General features: G+C 38.4%; 1 protein-coding gene across 1 annotated transcript in view; it reads right to left on the bottom strand.

Annotated features, from left to right (window-relative positions):
• The window catches only part of NRG1 (neuregulin 1), a 461,683-nt gene that overhangs the window by 431,084 nt on the left and 13,825 nt on the right, over positions 1-16,774 (bottom strand). The gene's annotated exons all lie outside the window — the stretch shown is intronic.

Raw genomic sequence — 16,774 nt, 5'->3', positions numbered from 1 at the left:
GCACAGCTGGAGATAGAAATTATGTTCTAGTAGTTGAAAGATTATCCATCAATAAAAGACAAGGAAAGAAACCCTGCCAATATGTAACGCTTATTTCAATTTTCCATGGGCATATTTTATTTTCCATCTGTGCAGTTGCTTCATTTTTTTGTTTATGAGACAAGAATGTCATAGTCTGAGATGCTGATGTTAACACAGCTTTACCTCAAATTCTGCTGTTACTCTGCCATCACATTTTCTGTTTGTTCCCATGATCTGCAGCATATTATTTCATTCCCACCAAACTGCATAAAAGAATGGAAAAAAAATCTTTGAGACAACATCTCTCTTTTGAAAACAAGCTTGAGTTTTATTTTTCATGTGAAACTCATCATATTTATACTGTATTTTTCTAAACAAAATGTATACTAACTGTAAAGAACATAAATATTTTGCTGGCATATGTATAAATTAAGAATAATCTTATAAATATTTGAAGCAACTATACATGGTTCCATAATAAAAACAGTCTCAATTTCCATTAAAATATAAAGTTTGCTTGGAATAAAACAGCCTTTATCCTGCAGGTAAAAAGGAATCCAGGCTCATCAAACAATTCTGTCTTGCGAGATCTACTTCAAGACTTTTCTGAATGTAATTTTCTTTCTCTCTGTCTCTGAGAGAGAAGAGAGGGTTGACAGCAGCAGTAGATTATCAGCCCATAATGCACAGCAAATAAAACCCTAGGGATCTGGAACATAAATACTTGTATAAACCTTTTAACCTCCCAAATAATACTGCTACATTCATGGTAGATCTTTCTTCCCAAACTGTATGTATTCATGCTGATCTCCATCTGCAAATGTAATTCAACTGCACATTAAAAGATAGGGGCAGTAAGCATGAGTCATTAGACAAATTACTCTTGCTAATATGTACAACAAACACCCACTGGCCCAATTACACGTAGGTAGCAAACCCATCACTTGTCCTAATTCAGTATTACATATTACCAAAAAAAAAGAAAGAAAGAAAGAAAGAAAGAAAGAAAGAAAGAAAGAAAGAAAGAAAGAGTGAGAGAGAAAGCAGAAGTGAATGTTGTGAATAATAGAGAATTAGTGACAAGCTACGTATTAGATTGAAGTTAATAGATAAATACAGTTCACTTCAGTATTCAGAAATGCATACTGAATTGTCTGAAAGTAAAACAGAACTTTCACCTTTCCCAAAGAATACACCAAGTAGCCCACTGGTGCTATACTAAGGACTCTTTAATAAACAGGTAGGAAAGACATGCTCTTATTTCTCTGGTTGATGTGCAAAGAGAGCTGTCTACCTTCCAGAAAGCAAATGGCTGATACATACTCTGATTGACTGGTCAGCATTGCCTCCACAAATAGCTCAGGACCTTTAAGATATCTTTTTTGTCAACTAATAATATGCAAAGAGAAGCAATGAGTGTTCTGTATTGTACCTTTATGTTGGACTTTGGCACAGATTGTGTGCATGCTGTGGAGCAATGGAAGGAAGATCAGGAACATACATGTACACACTGGGGCTGCATTTGAGGGCACAAAGTATAGGAGCAGTTTATGTGCAAGGCATAGTCCTTTTCTAGAGTTCCTTCTGCATCACAGCTCACTGACATAGTGCAAAGAATGGTCTGAGCTGGTTGAGCCATGCAACATAGCAGCTGGCTCCAGTGCAAGGCTGCTCCCAGGAAGACCATATTCTCTGGGCCACACAGAAGACAAATACACTCAGAGGCAGCATATCTCCAGTCTCTCTCCAGCTCAAAGGACAGCACATCACTGCCACAGCTGGTGCAAAGGATTAGGTCTGGACTCCCAAAGCAGAAGAGGGGCAAGAAAATTCCTAGATGCCCAAGAATGTACAGCAAGCATGAGTGCTTATTACTGAGTAAAACACTGACAGGCCTTGTCCAGTTGCAGAGATATTGTGCCATGTCACTGTTTTTCTTCTTGCAGTTCAGTCTGTTGTTAACACAGAAGATTGATGCTGCTCAGACTAAACAGCCCAAGGGTGATGGTCTGTGATAAAAAGGAATCTTCTCTGTCCTCTGTGGAACACAGTAATGAGTGAAATGTTATTAGTGGCTGCAAGGAAATGGCACTTCCACTGCTTAAGGGCACTTATGAACTCGTGTGCTCAGTTCTGGACGACAATCTCATCTCAGGCTGAACTGAAATTGGAAGCAAGTAATACAGACAGTGAAGCCTGCCTAAGGGAACACAACTAAATGTTTAGCCTAGCAAAACGAAGTCTGGAGAAGGGATGTTTGCTGTCTATAAATTGTTCAGGGGTAAACACCTGGAGAAGAACAGAACTATTTAAGCTAAAGGAGATTGTGGGCATTAAAAAAAAGAGGGGTAGGGAGTGTTAAAGAGGCGTTGAATACATTTAACCTGTAACATGGAAAAGATTTTTCATCTAGAGCTGTGGAACTCACATAATGGGTGAAAGGATAACAAAAATCAAAGACATTTTTATGCTTAAACTTAATAAAGGTGTTAATGTACGAAAGATACTTGAGAGACCTAGAAACCAGGACAAGAAATTTGGAGAACACTGTCCTCATTCCATGTTTCATGTCAAGCATTTGTATAACCCATTATCCAGCACTGGATAGGCATACAGTATAATCTGTGAAAGTTCTACTTCTGTTCAGTTAGTATATATAATGTGCAAATGCTATTAACAGAAGCCAATAGGATGGGCATCAAACTTTTGAAAAAGGCCTGAGCGCCTCAAAGATGAGACATATGCATTTTTGTCACCATCTGTAAACACCAGCAGGCAGAAATAAGAAAAAATAAACTTGCTCACATGTATACTCTCATTTACTTAGTTAGTTATTTAAGGCAGGAAAGGGTCAGTAAACAAGAGGATATATACTAATGCTAACTAATTCTAATTTCATGTTTAACAGTTGTCTACGAGTCTGGTTGTACTTTTTTCCATTTATGGTAAAATTTATTTCTTTTTTACTCCCTTTATCAGCACATCAACTGTTCTGTTACAATCAGAGGCATGCTAAAAATTATGATTTCTTCAGACAAGTAAGTATTTTCAAGTCCTAATAAAACTATCATATAAATATTTGAGCTTGTGACCATATGAAAAAGATGCAGTTTGGAGATGTCCCAAAAGAAAGTGGAAAAGAGATTAGTTATCCATAGTGGGCTGAAGAAAGGAAATGTATCTTAAAGTTCTTGGTGTGTTGTTGTTGTTGTAACAGCTAACAGTTAGAAAGAACCGACAGTCACTAACATTTACACAACACTAGAGAGTTCTTGAAGTTTTTTTCTTGTTTTTAAGTAAGTTTGCAGTGAGGTATGTATGCTGCCGATGTCATATAATGTATCTCAACAAAAATGTACTTCTCAGTTTCAGCTCTTCACTGCACACTGATCAAGGGGTACAGCCATGAAGAACAGCAGAACCAGAGCAACCTCAAGAGCAGTACATGTGTATTTCACTCTGGACAATTCATGCCTGACCCGATTCAAGTTTCAGAATTTTTTGTGAGGAAGAATACATACAGAAGAAAGAAGATAATATGCAGCATATTACCGTCAAATGCTGTTCACTACAGAATGCAATAGCAAGCACAGATGAACTGTGCAAAAAGTATTGTGAAATCTCACTGTCCCAGAGGAGGTCTGAGACTAGGTATAGTGTGTGCATCCAGCCAGTTTGAATCTGTTTCCTCCCTCTGTGTCAAAACCCATTTGTCACAGCCATGGCACAGCAGTAGTACAGCTCAGAACTGCAGCATGAACTGAGAACTCTCTTAGGGAAACATGGGTTCCTTCCCATCTCATATGGATCATAGTTGCAGAAGACGACAGGCAGCAAATTCTTGAGAGCATCTGCCACATAGATGGTGGACTAGTTGGTAATGACTGGCATGAATTGCGTTAAATTTCCTTACACAAGCCATACAAAGTCCCAAAGTATGGGGAGAAAACGGGGAGTGCAGATGATTGGTGAGGTCTTGGGATGACTGAAAATTTTTTCTTGAAACTGTTAATAACGAGCAAGCGGGAGAGGGCATGGGAACAAAATCAGCGGATTTTCACTGAAATTTATTTTCATTGCATTCTTATTTTCTAGAAAAGCTAAGCATACTTGAGAGGGTGCAGCAATCGCACCCAGCATATGTCATTCACTTAAGATTAAGCTGGTTTTGAAGTCTGAGAATAAACAAAGCTCCATGCTTCCTATGTCTTACCATCTAAAACATCATTAATTAGTGATACAGTAAAAATATGGGAAAAACATATTCTCAAAGTCCAGAGAAAAACTCATTAACATAGAGTGAACAACACAATCACACCTGGCATTTTCTTCCTACAAGACATTTTGAAGAGCAGATATCTTCTCTGTTTCCACAGTGCCAGATGTCCTGTGTATTATTTTAACAATTTCTCTGTGAGAAATACAGCCTTTTCAACTTCTGGTAGCAACTTCATTGCAGTCTCACCCTTTCTCTGAGCACCAAACCCTTCCTGCCTCACCCACTTTACATCTGTGGGCTTCCTCTCAGCCCTTCTTACACACTCACACCTTTCCTCTGCTTGGATCTGTTTCATCATCAAAGGCTCTCCCACTTTCCACAAACCTTCACATCTGCTGTTCTCACTGAAGAAACACTGTAGTAATTTTTCTGTCCGTCTGAATTCATAGCTTTGTGCTACTTCATCTTCAGCTCCTTGTGCTTGTGGGAAAATAATGTCAAAATCACTGGGACCTCTCAACACAGTTCCAGAGGGCTCCTTGCCATTCAACCCCATGGGAAATATACAAGAATAGTCATCTATCAGCAGAGAGAGGTGGAAATCAGCTCAGGTAATATAATTACACATCATAGAAACATTGTATTGTTGTTGGAAAAGACCCATATGATCATGAAATTCAATCACCATTTAACGTTATTACAAGTCCACTACTAAACCCTGTTTGTAAGCACCACATCCACACATCTCATTAACATCTCCAGGGGTGGGAACTCTACCACTTCCCTGGGCAGCCCATTCCAATGCCCAACCATACTTTCTGTGAAGAATTTCCTCCTGATATACAATCTAAGCACCCCTCAGCACAACTTGATGTTTTTCACCTCCTCTTCCCTAAGAGAAGAGACCAACAACTACCTTCCTACAGGCTCCTTTCTGGTAGTAGCACTAAGTGATGAGTACAGATGGACAATTCCTTCAGTAGTTCTGTTGCTCACATTACTTCTGATAACATACTCTATGGCCATTCATTTCTGCTCCTGCTCTTGCTCTGTTGCTGTTACACACCATCTTCCACCACTTCCTTCAGCTCTTGTGCAACGTTACAGCCAAGAAAACAAATTTCTCCCCGGAGCAGGGATGCCTTTGTGTTTGCACACATCCAGGATGCACCTGTATGCCAAACACCAGGTAGTTTACTCTCCTGAGGCTAAGATCACAGTACTCTGTGTCTTCTTCAACCATTAAACCTAACCTGTCTCTCCAAGACCTATATTATTCCCACAGTACAAACTTTTTGCTGACAACCTCATGCATATCTAGAAAGTCAGCGTGATTTTGTTACATTTTCCTTGTGTATCTTGCATGAAAAGCTCAGCTAGGAATATAAGAAAGAAACAAGCTTCACTGCCAGCTCTGGTACTAAATATTGATTCTAAGCACTGAACAAGACAATTAGAATTGTGCATATGAAAGAGAAACCTATTTGATTTATTCAAAGCTTTAATCTCAATTTCACAGAGCTAATTCAGGAAAGGGTGTACAAACCACACTGGGATTATATATAGAACAACAGCATATCTCACTTTCACACCAATTTCAGATTTCCAAGCTGTAGTACTGTCTTCCAGCCTTGCATAGTAATTTAAACAACATTTAGAAGCCTGGCTGACAGTTTAGCCAGCTTGATGATACAACTGCCCTACAGGCAAAACTAAAATTCACGTTTGCTGAGTTTTTAACATCGAATTTTATTGCTAGTTTTGGGTCTGCATCTTAATTCTACCTCTTCTTTCACATGAGGAACTTGAACAATAAAAATATGCCAGCTGTTGAATCCAGTCTCGCTAGTAAGTGCAGGATCAAGCAACATGGTTCAATACTGATGCATGTGATGAATTCAATTTAATGCTGAATGCTGTGCATGAACATTGTATTGCTAACGGCCAGAAGGCCAAAACTGGCAGCAGGACATGCAGGCTGCAGCATCCTTTTCCATGTTGGTGTTTGCTTACTGCGGCATGTGACAGAAACAGTGTTTCTCCATTCTAAGACAATCACCTCAGAAACACAGATTATCATAAATGAGCAAAACTTGGCAAAAGGAAAAAATTACTATCCATGCTGCAGCAGCTGGATATGACTGACACGGTTATTCAGATATATTAGAGTGTGGGTGGTGGCCCATACATGACTAGTAATTGTACAAGAGAAGGATGCCTGCACAGGGGAAGGAAGCACATAAGTCTACATTCCCATGCCACACGTAGCCAATTTGCAGTCAACCTTCTTCTCATTCAGAAGGATTAACACATCAGTTCACCAGGTGACTGTGAAAAAAGTCTAGTCATTGCCAGTAGCCAAAATAGTTTCCAAAGTTACTCTTCAGAACAAATGATATACCTTTAAGACTGCCCAAATTTTCTCAAATTCCTTTGGAATAATAATGGTCATAAGTGGCAAGAGTCCTCAGCAGAGTTTTCACAGATGCTACCTCTTTACTAATTGGGGAATTGTGGGAAACACACTCTACAGAATACGTTATCACTTTTCCAGCCTGATATGGAACTTGCCTTTTTTTGCTAGTTCTCACTGACCAGGTGTTAGTCCATAAGAATAATATCACTAATCTTGATTTCTCAAGACTCTTCCTCAACCAGAAGCTGTCAAGCTGGAAGTTATGACCTTAGTAATATGCAGGCCAATTGTAAAAAGCAGGCAGAGCTGCCAAAACACAAGGCTAATCTAGATACTGGTGAGGTTACCCAACAAGAACAACAACAATAACAAAGAAAAACAAGCCAACAAACAAACAAGCAAAAACAGAAGAGGATTGCTTTGTTGACCTCAACACCAGATCAATTCCTCTTCTTCTTCATAAAGTACATGACTACCAGCTAGTCTGAGACACAAATGTGCTTACAGAACTGCTCTGGACTTCCTTCACATCTTTGTTTTGTAACAGCTAGACTTCTGCTTGGAAGAGCCAGCTGCAGGATTCAGGTCAGCACTTTTCCCCTGAAGCATAAATTATTTCTTTAGGCTTCCTTTGATTTGAGACTATATCATACTGCAGCATCGTGCAAACTAAAACTTCACGTTAAAAACGCCTGCTGTGGACCCAACCATCCATTTTCTGTTGCTTCATCGATACAAATCCAGAAAAAGTGCTGGAAATGGAGTATTATTTTTTCGTAAGTAACAAAGAAAATTGTCATCTGTATTATATACAATTCTCTAGATAAGGGAACAAGACACTGATTTAGAAACTACAGACCACTCATTTTTCATACATTTGCATACATGCACAGTAAGTTTCACCCACCAACTTCCTGTATTTCAAAAGCATTAAGGCTACAAAGTCAAGCACTTAGAGGCACAGCAACACAAAAATAAAATGTGCCTACCAACTTCAATTCAATCCCTTCGTGTGAATAACTCTTAGTTCTCATGTAGTGGCTTTAATTCCAAGATAAGAAAAACGTCAGAGAGTTTCAAACAGAAAATGGACAACTATTCAATTGACACATAACCACTGAAAAGTGACAAGAAAACAGCTAGATTTCATAATGCTTTTTCTACCTATGATGAAACTGCTTTCTGTTAATACTACAGGTTAGGGAATCCTCAAATAAGTTATATTTCCCATATATATTTTACAGGCTCTGTAAATGCTGTGATTCACATACAGTGGTGCAAAGAGAATCAAGGTGTAACAGACTCAAGTTCAGAAAGTTCAGGCAGGTACTACATAGCTGAGAAACTGGCCTCATTAGAAATGCCGAGTGACAGGAAAAGAAAGCAGTGAGGGCAAGAAGCACATGTCTCAAGGAACGGCTTGACAGTTCCAATAAATGATGATAAGCAGTTGCATTTAAAGATGCATATTTTAAAGATCATATTCTTTGTGCTTTCTTCTTTGAGTTTTGCTGGAATACTGCTCTTGAGAAGAGGTTAAAAAAATAATAAAAAAAAAAGCAGATATTTCTTCCTTAAAACTGAAAATGGCCAATGGCACAGGGTTGGGACTAGATGATCTCTTCTAACTCAAGCCATTCCATAACTACCCTGGACATTTCTCATTTTGCAGTAGCATCAGAGTTATGACTGTGATCTGCAGAAATTGAAAAACTGTTATTACCTAGCATAGCTCACAAGAAAGAATTACCACTTTCATCTGAGATGTTTTTCAGTATGTGTTCAAGCTCTCTTCAACAGAAAAACAGCCTCCAAGCGAGAAACACCAATTATCACTGCAACATAAGGAGTGCTTTCCTCACAACAGCACAACATCTCCTCATACTTCAGCAAGGAGATGCCAGTGTGTCGGAACAGCTGTGAGATGGTGTCAGGGGAATCCCTGTCTTATGGGTAGAGAAGCCATGAGGCTAGACAATTTACTTCTTACTACCCTCTGGGAGGCAAATCTGAATCTTCCCTTATTAGCCTTCACTGCACACAAAAGAAATAACACACCATTCATCGAATCATAGAATCACTCCGGTTGGAAAAGACTTTAAAGATCATCATCTCCAACCACAGCCTAACCATACTAGCCTAACTCTAACAACTCTGCCCTAAATCACATCCCTGAGCACCACATCCAAACAGTTTTTAAACACATCCAGGGATGGTGACTCAATCACCTCATGAGGAAGCAGCTAGTATATAGAGAGCTCTGATTGGTGCCAGGTATGATGCACAAGAACAGGGCTGGTCCTCGCAAGCTGTCAGCTATCTCACTCACCTACATACTTGCTGCCAGTGTCAGACCTCCTCATTACATGGATATTTATAAAAAACAAATAGCAAAATTAAGTAGGGGTCACATTCTCCTCAATCTCCTTTTAAACAATTTCTGTCTTTGCCTAGCTAAGCAAACCAAATTAGGACAACAGATTTTCACTGTGAATGGCTATTTCTATAACAAATCTTGCCTTTCAGAGAGGCAGTAACAACTGCTGCTGCTAACACTGAGAAGAGGAGCCTGCATGGCCATTGCCATTATAACATGTTGCCCTCTTAATTTCCTCTATCTTCTTCAGAAGGAGAAGAACGGAGAAAAAATAGATGTTTTTACTGACATGGAGAAGACGTCCCATCCCTGAATCTTGCTTCACAGATGAAAGAAGAAGCTTTTTTGTTTGTCGCAGTACTGAAAGCATACTCTTGCAGGCATCCTTACATTCCCATGGTCCAGCCAAATGTCTCTTGGCACACTGTCCACTCTCTAACAAAAAGACAGCCCAGCTGTACACTGGAGTTATTCTAACATGTTTTATGCAGAAGATGTTCCTGACCAAAGGGAAGCAATTACTTTTTTCTTCAATGATAGAAGCTTCTAATTGATGTAAAAATAAAGAATTTATGTTACTATGTACCCTATTTTTCTAGAAAAAATCAGAAAAAATGTGACTTCTTCATGTATTACTATTTCCTACATGAAGCCTGTTTATCAATTTTCTTGCCAGTGCCTTCCAAAGGGAACTACTGCAAACAGAGCGAGCTCTGAATCTAAGCAGAGACCCAAACCTCTCTAGTATCAAAAAACATAAAATCTAGAGCTTAATAATATATCTAGACTTAGTATTTTGAAAAAGTAATCAGTGTTTCTGCTGTTAATAATTGACAAATTGTCAACTTTTATTTAACTATAACATTTTCAGTTCAGTGGTATTGTGAGTCCTAATACAAACCTGATATTAATTTAATGCTAGTAGAAAAATTATTGCAGTTTGAAATAATCTGGCAGCATGGGCAAAGCAGATCTGGCCACAAAATGCATGAGAAATGACATGAACTTTGTGCTAAAAGGTGAGAAACAGGGTGGAAAACAGGGACTGGATGGACTCATAGTAATGGGCTGTTTTGTTCTAGTTATCCACTAATTCACGGCTTGTATCAATGAATTAGAATTCTTGATGAAATTGCCTTTATGAATTCTAAAATCTGTGTCAGTCTGTAAGGGTGCATACATGTGCATTTGTCTATAGTATATCCACTTGACAAGACATCTCTGAGTTTTCTCAGACTATCAGCAGTTTCACTTGTTCAGAGCTGATGCTACACTGCAGGGTTTTGAAAATCTGCTCAGTGGTGAACTTCCTTTTGCTATTGTCCTGCATCAGGATATATTCTGCTGAGGTGGAGCCTGGTTGGCATTTCTGCAGATAAATTGCATGTGCTGCTCTCATATAAAGTTTCCCTGCACTTTGCCAAAGCAGGAAGGATGTCCACATCTACTAATCAGAGGCCTCCATCCTTGTACAGCCTGCCATATGCCCTTCACATTATTCTGAAAACAATGGCAAGAAAAAAATCAGCCATGGTACATGGCTAAGCATGAATTCAAGGGAGATGAGGAAGAAAAATGTTTTTCAGATGTACATCTTCAAAAGCCATCTGGACACAGTGCTGGGCAACCTGCTCTGGGTGGCCCTGCTGGGGATCTCCAGAGGACCCTGCCAATCGCAACCACTCTGATTCTGTGAACATGGCTGTGGTAGCAAGTGATCTGGCTTACTAAGTGAAAATGATTTTTTCTGCATGGTGTGCCCTTGGGGCCTGTCTGCACATCTCTGTTAAGACAGTCCTTCTATTTACCATTGTAAACAACTTTCAGCTGCAGAGTCCCATAAATAGATTTCTTCTTGATACAGCACAGCCAACCAGCTAATAAGAAAGAAGGTGCAGAAAAAATTCAAGATTAAGCAAAGATAAGTACGTAATACCACTTTTTCAGGATGTTTTCTGTGTCCTGCTTCCCATCTGCTGTCAAGAAAAGAACAAGCAAGGAGTGAGTGGAGGGAACAGCAGTGTTCTCACCAGTGGAGCCTGAAGCAGCACTGCCATGACTGTGCAGCAGAATGAGCTTTCCTACAGCTGGTTCTTTCCTATCGCTCATCTTACTTGGAGGTAAGACACATTGCTTTTTTTCTTTCTAAGGAACTTGGTCCTGGTGTAAGGAAAGGTTTTTTCATTTAAAAAAAAAAAAAGAGAGAGAGAGAGAGAGAGCAGTTTCCCACAACCTCAAAGAATGAGATTAACTACAGAAGGTTAATAATGTGTAACCAAGAAGTGCCTTGAATGAGAGGCACTACATAATCAGGTACCTTGGTCTACTTCATGCCCTGCAGCAGACCAAATTCTCCCCTGACTTTGAAGCTAGTTCTTGGCACTACCATGGAGAAGTTGAAAATCCCTCTCCAGAATGCAGAGAGGTCCAGATCCAATTGCCTGTGGCAATGGATCTGAGCCTGTTCAACTCCTTCTCTTCCTCAAAGTCACAAAGTGCAGTTAAGACCTGCTGGGAATTAAATCCAAACTAAGCTACAAAGAGTCAAACTACAATTATTCTTTCTTAGCCAAAGCAGCAGAGGCAATTTAACTTGATTTTAAATATCTTTTTTGTGCATCACTTTATTTCCCTGTCCTGCTTAGTGGAAGTTTCCAAATAGCAACAATGGTTTTTGCTTTCTTTGCTTGAGACGACTTCAGCAGCTTTCCTGTTCAATACAAAGTCCAGTCCATCAGTGTCATCTCCACTCAGTTATCTAGAGGCTTGAGAAGCAGCAGGGTACATTTAAAGACGGAAAGAAGGTTAGAATAGCAATCAGTCAGGACTGAGCTTTGGTTCTTCCAGGAAAATAGCCAGATAAAAACATTTAGTTGACAGTAGGAAGGCTTTTGATCCATCTTTGACCATATGGCAAGAATAGTGGGTAGATGTGTAACATCCAAGTTAGTATGCAAAGAGGCTTGAGAGATAAAGTAGTTTTAAAATCAACTTCAATCAGCTACTTAATTCTCTCATGATTATCTGGCATAAAGCGAGGCAAGGAGAAGAGTTCTGTGGCAGAGAAATGCTGAGACCTCAGGAGGTACAGAAGAAGAACCTGTAAGTTTATGTGCAATGTTTTCTAGTTCAGTCAGAAACTCTCACACTGCCTGTAGTAAACACTGCCTGAACCTGAGGTCAAAAGAATCAGATTAAAAAGTCAGAGAATTTTCTGGTTTGAATCCTTTTGTCCAATCAAAAAAAAAAAAGTTACTTCAGAAAATGCTTAATCCTATCTTGAGGCCACTTTCCTCAAATGTGGAATTAATTTAGCTTATTTCTGCTAATATTTAAAAATGAGTGAATTTAAAAATCTTGTGAATATTGCATGGAAACTGAAGCATAATACAAATTTATATAAATATATACATATTTGCAGATTGATTGAAAGTGATGCTCAGCAGGACTTTATAATTTTGTATTCATCGAGAGTTAGGAGGTGAGGGCTTCATGGCAACATACATACTGCTTACAAAGCTGCTCTGAAAGTAATGTCTCCTATTTTATGATGATGTCTCATGATGTCAGAGGTAAAAGTTGGTGGTATGACAGCAGAGATTGAACCTTTACACCAATATTCCACTACTTTTTGTGGTAGCAATGGTGTCAGCAATATGAAAGACAAGCTACATTCTGGAAGCCACATACAGTTGTCACATACAAAATGAAGATTGTCTCAGCTCATCCCCATGAATCGGTACATTTTGACCAGGGAACCATGTACATAAATTAATATTGGCTTCAGTGAGTTGGAAGCAATTGTAAAATTCGTGCCATGTTGGTCTTATAAAAGCTCACATAGAAACAGAAAGAACACCACATGCAAGTTTGTCAGGATCTATTGATCTAATATGAGGCTGACGGTGACAGTTTCCTGGATCTTTACTAGTGACAAGTGGTGTCACCACTACAGGACAGAGTCCATGAAGTGATGACATGTGAATTCCCCGTCAAACGAGAAGTTCAAGACACAGCCATATGGTCAAAGTGATGTGCACTGTCTTTTAGGATAGGAAAGGGGTGATCCTTACAGATTTCCCGAAACCAGAACAAACTATCAACTCTAATCACTACATCTCGATACTGACTAAGTTTCCAGAGTCATGTCAGAGAAGAATACAACCTTTCTCTGATGAGTTTAGCACTTTCTAACTTCTATCTGTTTGGGCTGATGAAAGATGGACTATATGGACAACAATTTCCTACCTATGGTGCTGTTATAGCAGCTGTAAAACAGTGGGTCACCTCCTCTAGCGGTGATTGTTACAAGAGCAGCATGCAGGCTGGTGAAAATGCATAGCTAATGCTGCTAACTATGTTGAAAAATAGTGTTTTGTAGCTGATAATCTGCTCTATCAAATAGTGCTTTGTGCTCTTTGCATCTATTATAGTTTTTGTGGAAATAAATAGGACATTACTTTTGGAGTGACCTACGTGGTTGACAGATTTTCACACTGGAAGGTCTAATACAGCTATCCATTTTGGAACAGAAGCAGTGCTTTTGGATCAGTTTAATGAGAAAGAAGATTAGTGTCCTACAAGAAAAACTATAAATTAGACTAAGGTAATTTTTTTTTTTTTTTTTTTGCATAACAGTGATAACAATGCCTTGCACAAAAGGATTTCCAAATACAATGTCAATGCGTAATCTAGTGAATGCTTAGCCAAAACTCAGATGTGCTTACTATCAGTCAATTCAATGACAGTAAGTCAACACTGCAGGTGTAAGAAATATACACAAAAGAAAATTAGAGGAGAAACTCAGTTAATTTATTATTCTCTGTGAGTTATTTATTCAGCTCAAAAAATAGCCACAGTTTTTGCTGCACAAGGAGAAATTTCAAAGTCATTCCACAAGAGCTGTTTACAAATTCCTCAGTGAAGACAGAGTTTGGAGTGATAAAGTATAAAGCAGAGCCTGAGCAGACTGCCAGACTCCTTAAAAACACTTCAGGTGGAGTGCTGATACACCAGCTCCAGAGCCCATCTTTCCCCTACATCTCAGCAGTGATCACAGCTGTCTAATAAACAACAGGCATTGAGAAACTGCAGACAAACGTGTCAATTCTTATGCATACATTTCCAAAAGGAATTCTGACAGCTTCACACAGCTGCCTGTGCATATGTACTCTCTGTATGATGCTAATGCTATCTGGGAAAAAACACTTATGTTTTACACATTCTGATCCTGCAGGGCACTATGCTATGATCCAATAGAACATCTAAAGATGTACCTAGATTCATGCATTCAAGTTACCGAGTTTAAGCATGTATCTAAGTGTTTAGCTGGATCACAATCAAGATCCCAGCCTTGTAAGATAAGCTCTGACAAAATATAGATAATTTAAATGGCAGAGCAACATATTTCTGGTGTTTCCAGTTGTTTCAAAACAACTGGAACAAAGCTTTCAGGTATCTCAGTCAAAGCAAGAGTACTGTATGCTTTTTTGGTAAAATCAGGAAACAGGAATCACTCCAACAGATCCTTGAGTGGATGTGCCAGAAGCTTGTAGCAATGATCATAGGCACTGTAAGGTTAAAAAACACTTAAAATTCAAAACTGCTTATTCTCACGTTCTAGTCTGCCAGAATAGGCAGAAATTGGTATCATACAGCTATTAACAAATTAAGAAGAAAACCTCAATGGCAGACATTATCAATGTTGTAGATATTATCATCATTCTAATTCTAAATATTAAAGTATTTCTAATAACCATGGTCCATAAGGAAGGAAATGACATTGTATTGCTACATCAGCTGAGGAACAATCTCAATTTTTAACCTTTACAGACATAATGTTAAAAAGTTAGAACTCTTAAAAGCGAAGTTGTGGAAATTCACTACTTATAGATGGATTAACTCCATAGCCGGGGCCTGCTTGCACAGCATTGTTTACATGAGTAAAGCTTTAACCAATTTACCAAAATACCCAAAGTCATCACATTTAATACTTTTCTTTTAATCCTTTCCTCCTGAAGTTATTGATCAAGTATCTAGAATGAAATACGGTTGTGTTGTGCAATTGTTCATTTCCTTTAATTTCTTTTTTTTTTTTTTTTTTTTTTTTTTAACACAGATAACAGGCTTTCTCAGCAGGATTAGCATCATAACATTAGCAGAAATCTCACCTTCCCATTCCCCTCATCCTTTTGGAGTCTTTTAAGCAAAATAACAGTTTTAATACCTCTCTGTCTTACTGTGAGTGTCACAAAGTTTAGTCTTTTGCTTTTTATTACATTGGGTCTTGTACTTACAGCATAATGCTAGAATCTTCTCTTTTCTGTTTGTTTAAAATAGCCTTAGAGAAACCAGGAAAAGACTATATGAGAAGTTTCAAAACTAAAGAAAAATTAAATATATTTTTACTGAGTCAAACCTTGATTTTTTTTTTTATTTTCTGAGAATTAATTCACAGCCTTTGAATATCCAGAGATGAGAGGTGTGTCAAATTCAGGAACTGTTTTACCCACAAACAAAAGATGAATAACATCTCTAACGTGAAACCTAACACAGTCTGAGCCATTATAGTGGGCTAAATGGCTATCAACACAGATGGCAAGGACAGCAGGAAGTGTGCCTACAAGCCAGGTGGCAAAAGCCCTGTCTGTTCACTTAGCTTTTCCTGAAAAGAGAGCCAAGTTTGGTTCTCCTGGGAGATTCCTGCTTTTCATACGTCCTCAGGATTTGGGCAAGTACTTAGATTCTGATGCACTGATTTTAAACATTCCCATCATTAGGCTTTCATCTTTACTTCTAGAAGGATTAGCAAAAATTGTATGTATCTTAGTCCCAGCATGCTAGAGAACAGCATTAGTGAAGATGAGTTATTAATACATGTGTCTGTAAAATTCCTCACCTGTGCAGCATCTTAACGATATATCCTGGCTGTCCAAGGGCTAGTCATGCATTTTACAATAATCAAAGTTTAATGTGACAGAAAACTACCTCACTCTGCAGTTTGGTGTTATTCACAGTTTGCTTTACAATTAAAATGTATGCTGTTAAGAGCAATACTCGTGGAGCAGTTTATTACTGCTGACTTTACAAGAAGTCTCTTTTGGCCCTATAAAAAGCAACAGTATCTTGTTATCTGAAATGCAGTTGACTGTATCTATAATAACTTGTCTTCTCTACGCAGACATTTCTCATTTTTTAGGACAGTTTTACAACATGTGACCAGTTAAAATACCTACTTGGTTCATATTTATTGTATCCTTCAAAGGCTTCTCTTGAATATATAGTGACATTTGCCTGTCAGAACTATGTTCATTCATTAACTGCATGTCTCTGAGCTGTATCTTCAATACCAAGCTATGAATTATTACCTTATGGCCCCAAATGTACAAAACTGCTAAGAAAAATGCCTACATGTTATGTAGCAACTACTGAGGAAAAAATTAACTATTGCTGTTCACAGTATTCTGCTGCATTGCAACCTAATTTCAAAATAGATTAGAATTAAGCAAGATGGAATAATAACTCATATTTAAATACTGTACTAAGACAGTTACAATGGGAGAATTACACAGACTAGCAATACATTAGCCATCCATCTGCATTTGCAGCAGAAAAAGTGAGTTGCTATGGAAAATGTCGATGATACTTAAAACACTGGAAATGGAAAACCCAGCAATGAGTGAGCAAGTCCATCAAAAATATCAGTGGGTCAAAAAGATTCATTAGTATAGAAGCAGTGAAG

Source organism: Meleagris gallopavo, chromosome Z, assembly GCF_905368555.1.
Source record: "Meleagris gallopavo chromosome Z, MGAL_WU_HG_1.1, whole genome shotgun sequence".
In the NCBI taxonomy this organism is placed as follows: Eukaryota; Metazoa; Chordata; class Aves; order Galliformes; family Phasianidae; genus Meleagris; species Meleagris gallopavo.
Note: the sequence above shows the minus strand (reverse complement) of the source record. Positions and strands in the feature narration are given on the sequence as shown.